This window comes from Pseudorca crassidens, chromosome 8 (assembly GCF_039906515.1).
Source record: "Pseudorca crassidens isolate mPseCra1 chromosome 8, mPseCra1.hap1, whole genome shotgun sequence".
NCBI lineage: Eukaryota > Metazoa > Chordata > Mammalia > Artiodactyla > Delphinidae > Pseudorca > Pseudorca crassidens.
Genome location: NC_090303.1, coordinates 102,758,501 through 102,773,314, shown reverse-complemented (window position 1 = coordinate 102,773,314; position 14,814 = coordinate 102,758,501). Strand labels below are relative to the sequence as shown.

The following is a 14,814-nucleotide window of genomic DNA, read 5'->3' as shown; positions in this document are numbered from 1 at the left end:
CAATTTGCGGGAGAGGCATTTTTATTTTGAGATGGGTATATCATAAACTCCTGGCAACCCATGAGTTGGCTGCTAAAATAGGATGTAAGCAGATATTTAGGAGATGGTGCCAACTTGTTGACACTATTTTTAGAAGATGCAGAACACAAGCAGAATTGTTCATCAGATCATTTTCGAATCCAGAGACACCTTCTGATAAACCCTGCCATGCCGCCAGAGGCCCTGATTTCCCCCAGACAGTGGTTGGGCACACTAAATTGAGCGCCAAAAGAATAGCCTTTCCAATTTATCTTCCAAGTACACAGAAGATCACAGTTTGATTTTTACCTGTACTGCGTTTTCAAGGTAACACAAGCCAATGCTCACTTAATTTGCTCTCGGCTTGAAAAGGGTAGATCAATATGGTGAATGAATCGCATTGGACAAGGACTTTATTGGCATTTGACTGAATATTAATAGGCTTATTTGAGCCTCCCCATCGTGTCTGCCAGGGGGCAACAGGCAGCCCCTGCTGACAGGGAGCCGTCGGGCAAAGACAGGGAGCTCACCCCTCGTGGGGGCAATTGAGTCAATACGCTCCCAAAGTTCTCGTGGGCAGACGATGCTGAGCGTGGTGTATGACTGGAGGATAGACTGCAGCACAGACTTCCAATACGTGAACGAGGCTTAAATTGGGCGTCTTCCGTAGATAACTAATAAGGACCTACTTTACAGCACAGGGAGCTCTATTCAATGCTCTGTAATGACCTATATGGGAGAAGAATCTAAAACAGAGTGGATCTATGTATATGTATAACTGACTCACTTTGCTGTACACCTGAAACTAACACGACATCGTAAATCAACTCTACTCCAATAAAAAATTTTTTAAAAATAGGACCTCTTCCATTTTCATTAGCTCATCCCCACTTTTCCACATCACTGGTGGTCCTCAGCATTGGGCTGCCCGTGTTCCACGGTCACGGCTCAGCACGGCTCCACGGGCAGCAGGTGGCCGGGAGGGGTGACGCGTTGCTGGACAAGTATTTCCGTGAAATGCGATCCTTCTGCCCACTGCGGTTCCTGCACTCCTCCTCAAGGATTCTGTAAAGCAGGGGAATTCCGAGGCTAGTGATGCTGATAATAATTATCACCACAAGTATATCTTTGTCATTTTAAAAGAATATTCTTCTTGAAATCACAATTATCGGAGGGTTTTTTCTTGGCCCTCAGCAGAATCTTATAAGAGGAAGTAAGGCAGCTATTATCTGTACACCGTAGAGATAAGGAAGGTGGAGCTCTGAGAAGTGACGAACAACATTACAGAAAGTGGTGGGACAGTGCCGGGCACCCCCAGTGCTACGTACAGGGCTCCCTGTTTATTCTATTCTTTTTATTCAGCTTTTTTTTTTTTTTTTAAGATGTTGGGGGTAGGAGTTTATTACTTAATTAATTTATTTTTGCTGCATTGGGTCTTCCTTTCTGTGCGAGGGCTTTCTCTAGTTGTGGCGAGCGGGGCCCACTCTTCATCGCGGTGCGCGGGCCTCTCACTATCACGGCCTCTCTCGTTGCGGAGCACAGGCTCCAGACGCGCAGGCTCAGTAGTCGTGGCTCACGGGCCCAGCCGCTCCGCGGCATGTGGGATCCTCCCAGACCAGGGCTCGAACCCGTGTCCCCTGCATCGGCAGGCGGACTCTCAACCACTGCGCCACCAGGGAAGCCCTCCCTGTTTTTGATTTTCAGCTTCTTTGAGCCTCACCATCACCTGTGAGCTGGGCTCTGACGGTGCCCCCATTGTAGAGATGAGGAAACCGAGGCCTGGATTGATTAAGCAATGCGATGGAGGTTACGCCAGGCGCAGCGGAGGCGAGGCTTACACGAGGCGTTCTCGTGGGATCCTAACCAGTTTGTCCTGCCGTTCAATTCAAGTGGCCTCCCCAAAGGCTCCCCAAGTTGGCAATGTGATGGCGATCAGAGCTCAGGCCTCCTCGTGTAGAGCGCAGTGGTTCTCTCACCCAATTCTGTCTCGTTGCTCCACAAACAAAATATTTAGAGGCAAATAACTGAAGTAAGTACCTAGGATATCTCCACATAGGCTGTAGAGAGAACATGGTCTGAGGACATTTGGATTTCCATTCTGTCCATTCTGCTCTTCAATAAATCCCCTGATTGACATGTACACATACTGTACACGAAGCAGACGACCAACAAGGACTACTGTATAGTGCAGGGAACTATACTCAGTATTCTGTACTATAAGGGAAAAGAATCTGAAAAAGGATATATATACTTATATATATACACACATATATATGTACGTATGAATAACTGAAACTAACACGATATTGTAAATCAACTATACTTGAATAAAAAATAAACAAACTAAGTCCCCTGAGAACTGGCCCGCTGGACGCCACGGGAGGCACTTCCGCAGCTGCGGCTGGCGCTCTCCGTGGCGTCTTCCTAATTCCGCATGGTCTGGGAGGGGACAAGTGTCGTCCATCTTGGTGGCCTTCAGTACAGTCCTTCCCTGTAAAGCACCCAGTCAAGTTCATTGAACAAGTTGGTGAGAGTGGAGGGAAATTTTTCAAGTTCCTGTAACTTCTAAATGCTATGCCTGGATCCTCCACATACACGGCCACAGTATTCTTATTCATTGCCTATAAATGCCTGCATTAATCCTTCCAAGGTAGGGGTTACCCTCACTGACCCAGAAAACAGCTCTCTGTTTATTTCTCACATTTTCTAAACAATCAACTCTGCTTAAATACGGAGATGGACTGTGGTACTAACACCCAACACATGTGTATGATGAGTCTTTTACTACATGTGATTTTCAATATCTAAGAGATGTAGTAATTGCAGACTACAGTACTACAATGGTAGCGATTCTGTAGTCTGCAATAACTTGAATTCAGTTCTTCCTTTATCCTCCAAGTGAAAGAGACATCACTGCGGATTTGGGTAGGGAAGCCTGGCGCCTTGTGACCAGCAGAGTTAACTCGGACAAGTCACTTCGCGCGTCTCAACCTCAATTTCTTCATCTGTAAAATGGAAATAATTAAACAAATATAGTACAATGTTTCACTAAACTTTAAGCACAAATCATTGGCTCTCACTGATGTGACTACAACCACCACAAAGGACATCTGACTGCTTCAACGAGCTAAACTAACTGCAACAATGTATCCATTCACCATGTCTGCCCCCCTCTTTTCTGATTTCAGAAATTAACGCCCAGATGTCTTAAGCAAATCAGACTCACTTGGGTGGCATCTTCAGAAAAGCCACAGGGGTGGCAGGGTCCATGCTGGTTCAGGAGGCCTGGGTCCTACACTCTGTTATTATTGGTTTCACTTCCCCCAGCTGTCAAATGAGAAAAGTACCTTCCTTTACCATTTGGGGGATCAAATGCAAAATATTCAGCTAGGAGAGTGCTTTCAAAAGTGTGACACTAAGGGAAAGTCTATACAGTCCGGCAGCCCCAGGCAGGTCTGGAGGTGCGGGGAGAGCCTTCCAGGAAGAGACCTTACAAGGCCCGTGAAAGCATGTCATTCCCTGAATGGGGAGCTCCCACCCACGTGCTAAGATGTGAAGGGTCCCAGAGAGTTCCTCTCCTCACCTTCCCTATGGATGGTCAAGGCACCTGACCTGGAGCATCTTCATTGGCTGAAGGCACTATGTTCCCAGGAAGGGGTAACTTATTAATAGTATATTAATTGTTTTATATGCATTATTTTCATCCCATTATCATCTAGTAGACAGGAGCCTGAAAAAATAGAACAAAAATAGGTGCTTTCAAGGGTGAAGAGGAGAGAGTTTGAGATGGGACGATGATGTGGTGGGGCGAGGGGTGAAGAACCATCTGGTGAGGAACCCAGGGCAGGAGGGAGTTGAAGGTCACTGAGCCCTGGGGATGAGGGAGAAGCTGTGTAAAGAGATTCTGATGCCGCAGACATTGGGGCGGGGGGGGGCGGGGCTGAACTTTGTTAAGGACTGTCCTTGTCAAACGGAAGAGCCGAGAAATAGATCTCTACCTGGGCATCCTTGTCAAAGAGAAGAGATGAGACACAGGTCTCTACCTGGACGTGTCCTTCAAGCTCGACTGCTCTGGGAGGGCCCCTCAGACACCTCCCACCCCCCTGACCCTCATCCCGGTCCCGTGCTGCCCTTCAGTGTTACTGACACTTTCGTGAATGTATCAGTCTTGTCCCTGGTCTGGATTGTACGCTTATGGAAACTGTCTTCTGGAGATGCCCTGCTTCCCAGGCCTTCGGACTTGGTCTGCATGACATGACCACCTGTCCTGTGACCGTCAACTCACTGAGCGGATCAAAGATTTTCTCTCCTCAGAAGCCAAACCATTAGTGGGATCAATGCCACATAGCTGAAGAGCAAAGACTCCTTTATTCCAGCATCTCACATTCATTAACACTCTTCATGTTTTCATTTCTTTTTCACACTTGGCCTTAAAAAGAGCGAGAGAGACACACACAGAGGATGCATTAATCTCCCATTTTCATGAAACTCAGCCCTACATGTCAGCAGAAGAAAAGCCAATCACTACTGTATGAAACACAGAAAAATAACATTATTTACTCATAACTGCATTCTTAATATATCAGTTACCCAAAATGTTTGTCTTGCTGAACTGTAACACATCTAGGGAGTAAAAAACCCACAGGATATATAGCAAAGTGGCAGGCATGACAATGTGAATTAAGTAAGCATAATTTACCAGCTCTAATAAAATGATTCTTATTTATGGGTGAGCACTAATGCAGCCCTGACATGCTCCTAATTTCTATTTTGTTATTTATGAAATAGAATCCTGACAGTTCACTAAATCACCACGAGCAATTTCTTTTAAAATCAGTTCCATTTGCTGGGCACATATTTTTTATTTAAGAACTGCGCTGGGCTTCAACAATTTGAAGTTGGCAGTAAGAAGTAAGTCAGTCAGACGATTGCCTAATGACATAAATGAAGGAGTCCTCACCAAAATATGGGTCCGCCACGAGGGACCACGGGGCCTGAAGTTCCCCTCCTTATGTCCCTCCACTAGTTCAAGAGTTTAACAAGGAGGTCCTTCAACCTGTCAGTGCCTCTGTCAAAAAACAGAACACTGAATTGTGGGAAATTCAAGAAGGGTTTATTTGCAAAGGTGAGGACAGAGTGTAGGGACCAGACTGGAGAATGCAGGGCTGGTACAAGCTGGGGAAGCGGTTACCAAGCCCCAGAAGGCAAGGAACCCTGCAGGACGGCTTTCCTGGAGAGGGGCAGCTTCTTTTAGCCGAGGGAGACAGCTGGACCCCGCAGAGAGAAAGCCAAAGGAATGAGGACCCCGGCCCGCCCTCTTCCTACCCCTGACCTCCGTCCGGGGCTTTCCACTGAGAACAAATCAGCAGAAAACACGAAGCACAGAGAGCTAGAAACAACGAGAGACCAGAGAAAAAGACTAGGCAGGCCCTGGAGGAGGGAAGGAGGCCAGGACCCCTGAGTAATGATCCCAGGTCAAGCTCACAGACCTCAGGGCAGATGGAAGAGCCCTGGGCTGGAAACCACGTGATTTGAACTTGTTTATTTACTGGACTGGGAGGGAATTAACTGTTATTTACAATCCTCATTCCTCCTAAGGAGGGTGGCACCGAGAGCACGATTTTCTCTTTCCTGTCTCATGGCGAGGGCCACATTTCACATGTAAACACGAATGAGGTTCGGTGCTTTGTGACCGCCTGGAGGGTGGGATAGGGAGGGTGGGAGGGAGACGCAAGAGGGAAGAGATATGGAAACATGTGTATATGTATAACTGATTCACTTTGCTATAAAGCAGAAACTAACACACCATTGTAAAGCAATTATACCCCAATAAAGATGTTTAAAAAAAAAAATGAGGCTCAATTTCCTCCGCCCTATATCAATCTGCTTCAGGACAGACGGGCCCCCTCCCACCTCCCTGTGTTCTCCTGGAGGGTGCATCTGGTGCAGAATTTCATCTCGGTAAATACTGGCTCATTGATTGAGGGGTGAAGGACAAGTCTCATTCCAAGTGACAAAAAAAAAAAAAAAAATCATGCACTATTTTAAAGGAGAGGTAGTGTTATTACTTTTTACCATGTAGAGTAAGGTAACCCAACATCAATGCCAGTTACGACTCAGACGGTTCTTTTAACCTGCTTTTGGAAGGAGATAAGAGGTTTGTCGTTGTTTTTTAAAATAATGCGTGAGCATTTTTCATGCACCAAAGGGAGAGCTTAAAAGATTTAAAGTGAACTTCTTAATTTAGTCTCTTAAAAAGACTAAGCATTGTCTTTGCGTTCTCAATTTGAGTATTAACTGGTTTATAATACGCTCCTTTTCCAAAGGAATAGAGATAACCCTCAATCTATCTCCTAGTCTATGGACCACGAATTAGAGGACGCTGAAGAAGGAAGGAACACACTTGCTTCTAAAAAGGGATTTAAAGCAGCAGGTCTGAACTGATGCGTTTTTACTGTCATCTTTAACACAAGGAATTAAGCCAAACGGTGAAGAATAAAGTTTTTATAATCAGATTTACTCTACAAAAATAGTAGGAGGAGGAGTTCTGTGAGTGAAATAAAAGTTGGAATTCAGCGAAATGAGGGCGATTGGATAGGGATTATAAATATAGCCAAAATGTGCCAAACTCAAGAGTCCGAACCTTGTCACCCTCCTAGACACGTAGGACTCCCAGGGCTTTCCACGTCCCCCCTCCTGCATGTTGTTTTGGAGCGACACAAAAACAGTTTATGCTCATTATTTATTTCAGCCCATCATCTCTTTTCCCACAGGCAAGAAAACCTTCCAGCCTCTCTCTTCCAATATTATGAGACATCTTTCTCTCCCTCGATCGAAGGAGTAGATGGAACTCAGGCTGATTTATCTCCACCTCCTCCGGATATTCAGGATATAAAGCAAGCCCATTAAAATAGCAGACATGCAGCAGCTGCATTAGGAGAGCAACTGAAGTTTTCCATTAAATGTCTAGATAGAATCATAGAAAGTTTAGAGGTACAAGGATCCTTAGACACCATCTCATTAAACTACGTACCAGAAGCATAAAAAGCAGTCATTCCAAGCATTCACAGTCCTGCCAAGGTCATTCTTCTCTCATTCATTTTATGGCTTCACCTCCTAGCACCGTCCCTTGAGGTCACTGTCCTGCCACCATCTGTGACCTCGTTTCCATGCTAGGTCACAGATATTTAGAGTTTTGCAAAACTTGGGTCATCTCGGTACTGACCTTCACTCTCAGAACCACCCATATGTCCTTGGGATTCAACGCAGGAGTTTCCTGCTAAGGAAGTGTCTTTGATTCCCTGAGCTGGCTCAGAATACATTAGGCCATCCAATATCTCTCCCATAGCTCTTCTGTCTCTTCCTTGTTTTAATATTGATTATTCCAGGCCATCAAATCTCCATCAGCCGTAGTGTCACCTTCCACGACAGAAAAACAAGACGTGTGCAAATCCCAGTGTGGCTGGGACTCCAGCTTGGGGTGACTCCAGTGTCCCTAAGGGATGACTAGAGGCTGGTGAAGCAGCCTACCAGAGCAATAGTTAACACAAGTACTAAGGAGAGTCCTAGCAAAGAACTCATCTCGAGAAGAAAGTCAAAATTCTCAAGCAGAGTTTGCAAAGTGCAGGCCGTGCCAGAGACTGAGAAGAGGAATCCAACTGCAATGCAGTGCCTGCCTCTAGGATTGTTCATCCCGGCCCTGACTGACGTGAACAAATCCTGGGATGCGATGGTTGCCACGAACACTCGAGTGAGAATCGGAAGAGGCGCGATGTCTGCCGAATTGGCTCCAGCAGCTTTGGCAATGACAAGAGACAGTGCCCTCTGGTTAGACACGAGCCCCTTGACCACTGGCGCTGGCAGCCTCCGTTCCAATTATGGCAGTAGCACAGCCAGCGAGCATTCGTGGCTCAGGTGCTGACTTGGCAACGGCAACAGTGGCAGGTATCACCCCAAGAGCGGGCAAGGGAGCAAGAAATGGGTAATGACTGTGACAGCCAAGGAAAATACTTGGTAAAACACATGAGAATTCCAAGGAGAGTTAACTAAAGCTGGTCGTCCTATTTCTTGGGCTGGAGAAACTTGCCTCTTCGGAGAAGTTTTTTTTGTCCCTATATGATTTTTTTTCAGCTACAGCAGGCTTTTAAATAGTTTCAAAACTAAAGTTACTGTTGTTGTTCATTAAGACAAATAGTGCATCATCTAGAAACTGGTCCAAAAACTTTATCTTTTTTATATTATACCCACCATTCAATTAATTTTCATTTAACTTTAAAAATTATATTAGCTGCACTAAAGCTGTGTAACAAACCATTGCAAAAGTCAGCTGCTTAGAGCTTTTGCATTTGTACTTTTTCATTCCTCATGAGACAGCTAACCACCTGAAGCAGCCCTGTGTTGGGCTGTGAGTCAGCTGAGGTTGGCTTTAGTCTCTGATTCAAGCTCAGTTCTCTTCTACTTGTCTCCACATTCTCTTTGGACCAGCAGCTATGCAGGGCACATCCTTCTCATGACGGACCCCAGCAGAGCAAGAGACCAAGCCAAACCACACAAGCACCTTCAAGATCATTGGTCACATCAAGTTCACTAAAATTCCATCGGCCAAAGCAAGTGGTCAAGCCCAAGGACTATGGAGCTAAGAGAGATACCCTCCCCACTCAACACGCTGGGCGATCAGTTGCCAGAAATGAGGGCAAGGACGCATCTGGCACAAAAGATTGAATTAACAGTTACTACTGCAGTGGAAACACGAGCTATCTTTTCCCTTACCCTCTTCTCTAAAGCATTGCTTGCTTGGCGTAGATCCAACATTAGCAAGTGCTTATTGGATAAATGCAAACACTAGAGGGAAACGCCGTCACAGATTTTATTTCCTCCAGGGTTTCTTTTTTCCCCATTTGGTTTCCTTATAAAAATACCCTCGTGCATTTTCAAGCTTCACCCTAACTTTGGTCCTACAGCCTTGAGGAAAAGAATAGTTTACTTATAAATAATATTATTTCCACTTAACACCTGAATTACATCCAAGGTCAGATTCCAAGTGGCTGGCTTCTGCTTTTCAAATCCATCATGCCCTTTTACTTTTTAATATTAGGACAAGTCTATCAAAAGGCTTCACTGATCTTAGCTGACTCTCAGCTCTCATCTTAGGAAACCAAGCCACTTAGGTGAATGTTGCTAGATGGGCTCTCAAGACCTAGGAACACTATGAAATGTACCTGAAACTAATAGGTCCAGTAGCCGCCCTCCAGCACCAAAGATTCTCATCGTCCACATAGGGAAAACAGCAGAAGCAGCAGAGAGGCTTAGCCTCTATAAAGCAATTGCACGGCACTCTCCTCACGAACCACCTAGTCCCTCCCTTGTGGAAAAGAAGACAGATCCGGGGAAAGACAGAAAATCTTCATCCACTATTGTTCTAAATGGCTTATTATATCCGAATGGTACGTCTGTATTATATTAGCCGCCTTCACCTCTTGTCCTATCAACATCACACCAGGGCAGTGTTTGCATTTGCTTATCCGGCGCAGAGGAGATGATTGCTTCTGACTTGTTTGAGTGCAGAGGGGAGCTAATGTGACTAGACAGGGAGCTGGGGCCGCCACCACTGCTGTGGGAAGGACGTGTCACTCGTCAGCTCTCCTGCAATCAAGTGTCCCGACAGTTCCCTGAAAGGACGCCCAGCAATACGGGCCACACGGCGAGACGTCTCGGTCCGGAATACAACTCACCACGATTAAGCAGTGATTACTGCAAGCGTTTCGTCTTGTTACTCATATTCCCAACATATGGCATTCATTTGTCCTGGAATCCTAGAAAGCTCGGGAAGGAATGGGAGGTCGGAAGCGGGAGCAAAAGGAGAGAGAATACCTAGACACAACTTTAACAGCTCATGAGACAAAACCCAGCAGGGTCCAGCCTTTGCCATTGTGAAGCCATTGGACACTGGTCATTGGGTCACCTACCTAATGCCCTTCTTCTGGAGCCCGTTCTCTCCCTCCAGGTCACAAGGTTTTCCAACTCAGCCTCTTTTTCTCTATCTTGGCCTCAAACAGGTATCCAAACCTTTGGCCTGAAAAGATTAGTGGTCAGAGAAGTTAATTGTAATGCTGCGTGCACACACACACACGCAGGTGGGGCAAGGCAGAGGGATCTTTTCACCTGGTGAAGGATCAGGTGAGGAAAACGGATCTTGGTTCCATACGTGTGGAATAAAGAGAGGTTTGCTATGGAAATAAGAGGACATGTAATCTGACTTCTGACCTCCATAAACATTTGTGCCAATCTGTGATGCACTCTAGCTTGCAGGGGCTTTGGTCACGTTTTACAACCATCTCTTGGAAATTGCCTTCGGTGGTGCAGCCGTTGCCGAAACTTCCATGGCAACACACGACTGTGTGCCCTGTGCTGGCTCGCGTCCCCTTCACAGCAAGCCTCGCCACTCCGTCTTCATTTGTTACCAGAGAGAATGCATTTCGCCTGCAGAAGAGTAAAATCCATTAGGGAAAGGTGGATTTGGGGTTGGCATTCGCGCATTGTGAGAACATTTTAAACTGTGACTAAAAAACATCTAACTGGGAAATTATGAAACCCACGTGGCCTAACAAAGTGTAATTATGGCCTCTGAACACTCTCTGATGGTCATCTCAAAGGAAAAATAAGTCCAAAGCCACGAAACATCGATAACAGTGAAGGAAAGCACAGGAAGGCAAGCCCTGCATCGGGGATGTTGCGATGTGTGTTTGCGCCACAAAAACAATTGTGCGGGAACGCTTGTCTGAAAAGGACCAAATTTCTTTATTTTCTACAATTAAATTAACTTCATGGTGAGCTCCCATCTTCCTGAAACGGTGTGAATTACAATTCGACTTGGACCATTCTTGCCCTTCTCTGCCCCGGGAAAATTTTTAAGTTCCGTGATCTGACTCAGCACCAAGGCATGAGACAGTCATCACCTGTGCATGTGGTCCCACCCGCCCTGCCTCGCTGGTGCCTCCAGGCCTGTGGTCCTGCTTGGAGCTAAGCCTACAGTCTCTCGGTATGTGTTTGTCATATATCTCTGATGGATGCATTTTAAATAATGCCTCCTGACCCCCCACTGAGATATTAGCTCGCTTTCTTTTTCATTTGCTCTACATCACCCCCTTGCTCTTTCCCCTAATTTTTATCATAAGTTTCAGTTCTACTACTGATTACTCTATAGCTTAAAAGTACTTAAATCTCTGTTTTTGCATCTCTCAACTTTATTACCTCTGGATTCTCTATTTTATAAAATAAGGAACTTGATACCTCTATGGTTTCTTTTGGCTTCCCCTCCTTTTTTCCACCAAATATATATATATATATTTATATATATATATATTTATATTTAATATATATAATTAAAGTGTAAAGATGAGCAACTGAACATATAGAATAGCATGTAGACCTAAAGAGACATTTCTCCAAAGAATAAATACAGATGGCCAATAGGCACATGAAAAGACGCTCAACATCACTAATTATTAGAGAAAAGCAGATCAAAACTACAATGAGGTACCACCTCGCACTGGTCAGAATGGCTAGCATCAAAAACTCTATAAATAAAAAAATGCTGGAGAGGGTGTGGAGAAAAGGGAACCCTCCTACACTGTTGGTGGGCATGTTAAGTTGGTGCAGCCACTATGGAGAACGGTATGGAGGGTCCTCAGAAAACTAAAAATAGAGCTACCATAGGACCCAGCAATCCCGCTCCTGAGCATATATCCAGAGAAAACTCTAATTCGAAAGGATACACGCACCCCTGTGTTCGTAGCAGCACTCTTCACAATAGCCAAGACATGGAAACAACCTAAATGTCCATCGACAGATGAATGGATAAAGAAGATGTGGTATAAATAAATAAGTATATATATGTATTTCATTCTACAGAGAATGAAATGTAATTTGTGCTATTAAAAGAGTGCCACACAAAATAAACAGTTCCAAGAATCTAGATCAAATAAATTTTCTTTTCTCTCATGACTGCCCAAATCTGGTCACATTTAAGTTTGCTTCACCGAGGGTGTGACTTCCTTAGAAAGCTGTATAGTTTTCCTGGAGTTTCTAAGTACAGAGCACGTGATGTCACACGTCTATAAATTACCAACTTCTTAACCCTCCTCCTTGCTTCACTCCTCAACCCCCTCAGAGCCCCGGGTCTTCAAACTCCAACGTGGATTCCACGTCCTCCAGGACCACCGGCCCCCTGAATCCTGGGAAGTCACCCTCCTGCACTGAGCTGGAGTCACTATTATGTGAATTACTTGCATTTCGCTGGAACGCATTCTTGGTAATTTTTTGTGTGTCCAGGAGGAGTGCACAAGAAAAATTTTTCTGAGACTTTCTGTGACTTGAAATGCACTTATTTTGCCTCATCACTTGCCATTTTGACTGGTGAAAAATTTTGTATTTTAAATCACTTCCCTCCAGCTTAAAAGTATTTGTCTATTGTTTTCTCACTACAGTGCTGACGATGAGAAGTCTAATACTAATACCATCATATTCTCATTCTTTGTGGAAAAACTGTTGCTGCTTGGTTTTGTTCTCTCTGAAGTTTTAGAAATTTTTCCTTAGACCTGGTTGCTTACATTTTAATGAGGCTATGTCTCGCTATTGGGTTTTTTCCATTCATATTGGTTAGTATTCATGGACCCTTTCAACGGAAGGATTCAATCTTTCTTTTAACTCGGGGAAATGTTGCTCTATCTTTTCTTATTTCTCCTCCTCTGTTTCTTCTCATCTCTCTTTTGTGATAGATCCCATACTTTGATTCTTCCAGGCTTCATCTACTTCTCTGTCACACCCTGGTCCACCTCATTGCCTTTTGGCTCTATGCTTGGGAATACTTCCATAACGTTTTCTTTCACCCCTTGCACTGAACTGCTCATTTCAGCGATCATCTTCTTAAAGTATAAGAGCTTTACGCTTGTTCACAGGGCGTTCTTTGTGTTGAATGCAATATTGCCTCAAAGCAAATTTAGGCAATGAAAACATTAAAGCTATTTTTCCCACAGTATCCATCAAGAGACCCATTTCCTCTGCAGTTAATTTTTCTCTTTAAGTAAAATAACACCACACAAATGTGCGGTGATCCTTGGTTATCTATTTGCATGTATGAACAAACGATTTGATTAGTTAGCACCGGTAACTGCGGTGGGTTTCACCTGCAGCTGATTCCTGCCTTGAAGAGAGAGTGACAGTGAGCTTTCTGTGTTACATGAACACGTCTGTACGATTTATTTCATATGCAGGTGCAAGGGCTCCACTTCAGGGCATCAGGCAGTCAGGGAAACCGTACTTTCAATGACAAAATGAGGAGAGTTTGCAGAGAGATACCAACACCGATCCCAGGAGCCCCAAGGACCAGGTGTGTTCAGCAGCATTAGCAACGGTGTCACTGGTTTGTGCCTGGGTCTAAATGCTTGTATCAGGGCATCAACTGGCTCAAGGCAGACCAATGGCACAGCTGCTCTGCAGGGAGAAGTTCAACACTTCAATGTGAATTGCATCCCCACCCACTCAGCTGTACACACCTGTTGATTCCTTGCTTGGAGCTTTTCCGGAGTCCTACCAGTGAGATCGGCTTCCTCCTTGTCTATAATTTCCCCTCAGCTGATGCACACTGAAGGTTCCTCTGCTCTGTTTACCTGTCAGCATTGTCCCAGCTTCTTCCCACCCTTCAGAAATTCTCCCCAAATCTCTGATCTACTGATGCGGCTCTCACAAGAAATTCCTTTTGTATTTCCTTATAATAACTTGAATGGGATTTGAACAGGGAAGAGAGATAAACATCTGAACTCAGTGACCACCTTGAATGGGAAACACTAAAGAATATTTTTATCTTCAAGAACTTCTGACCCCAAATGCAAATTTATCTTGGAGTCACAACCCCTTGGGGCTCTTTCCTGCTGGCAACTTAATTAATACCTGAGCCGGTAATGAAAGGGACACAGGACAGGACCCCTTTTAGGGGTTGGGAACTGAGAGGACAAAGGAAGTCAGTGGTGTTTGGAGAAAAAGAAAGTCAAAGAAGACCCTAAGACCAGGTTCAATACAGAAGACTAGGAAGTGCATCAGTTTGGGGCAAGATGGAATTTAAACAGAAATTCAGGTCATAAAACTCATCTGTGTGACATCTCCTTTTCGGACCTCTTATCTATGAAATGGACAGGATGTGATAATAAAATGAGATTATGAATGTCAAATGTTTTTAAAAGCAACAATAGAGTTGTAGATGTTTCACAAAGTCCATTTTGTTATCTGTCCCTTTAACTAAAATGATAAAGTTTCTGTCTCATTGGAAAACTACAGAAGATGTCACTCAGAAAAAAATCTTAGCCCTTTCAAAAGATTTAGGATTAAGTATAGAATAATTGGGTTAAGCAAACCGCTTAAATGAATGAGCTGTTCTGTGATATGGTTCATAGCACAGAGAAGAATAGCATTGCATACAGTAAGACAATTAAAATAACTGCCTTGGGCTTCCCTGGTGGCGCAGTGGCTGAGGGTCTGCCTGCCGATGCAGGGGACACGGGTTCGTGCCCCGGTCCCGGAGGATTCCACATGCCGCGGAGCGGCTGGGCCCGTGAGCCATGGCCGCTGAGCCTGCGCGTCCGGAGCCTGTGCTCCGCAACCGGAGAGGCCACAGCAGGGAGGGGCCCGCGTACCGCAAAAAAATAACCAAAATAACTGCCTTCATTAAGATCCTACACATCTGGGAAGAAAAGGCAAACAGAAGCTAATAGGTGTGTGGAAAGGGATTTCATTCCTTATTCC

General features: G+C 44.8%; 1 protein-coding gene across 5 annotated transcripts in view; it reads right to left on the bottom strand.

Moving 5' to 3' along the window:
* The window catches only part of LOC137229496 (actin-related protein 3B), a 344,507-nt gene that overhangs the window by 39,519 nt on the left and 290,174 nt on the right, over positions 1-14,814 (bottom strand). For 4 of the 5 annotated variants that reach the window (XR_010945703.1, XR_010945707.1, XR_010945706.1 and 1 more), the window contains 6 exons: positions 10,180-10,497; positions 9,984-10,090; positions 4,304-4,447; positions 3,602-3,748; positions 3,245-3,345; positions 881-1,083 (listed from right to left, as the gene is read on the bottom strand). The gene's annotated coding sequence lies outside the window, so the exon portion shown is untranslated. Of the gene's footprint in view, positions 1-880; positions 1,084-3,244; positions 3,346-3,601; positions 3,749-4,165; positions 4,448-9,983; positions 10,091-10,179; positions 10,498-14,814 lie in introns of all 5 variants that reach the window. The other variant, XR_010945705.1, reaches the window with a different exon arrangement.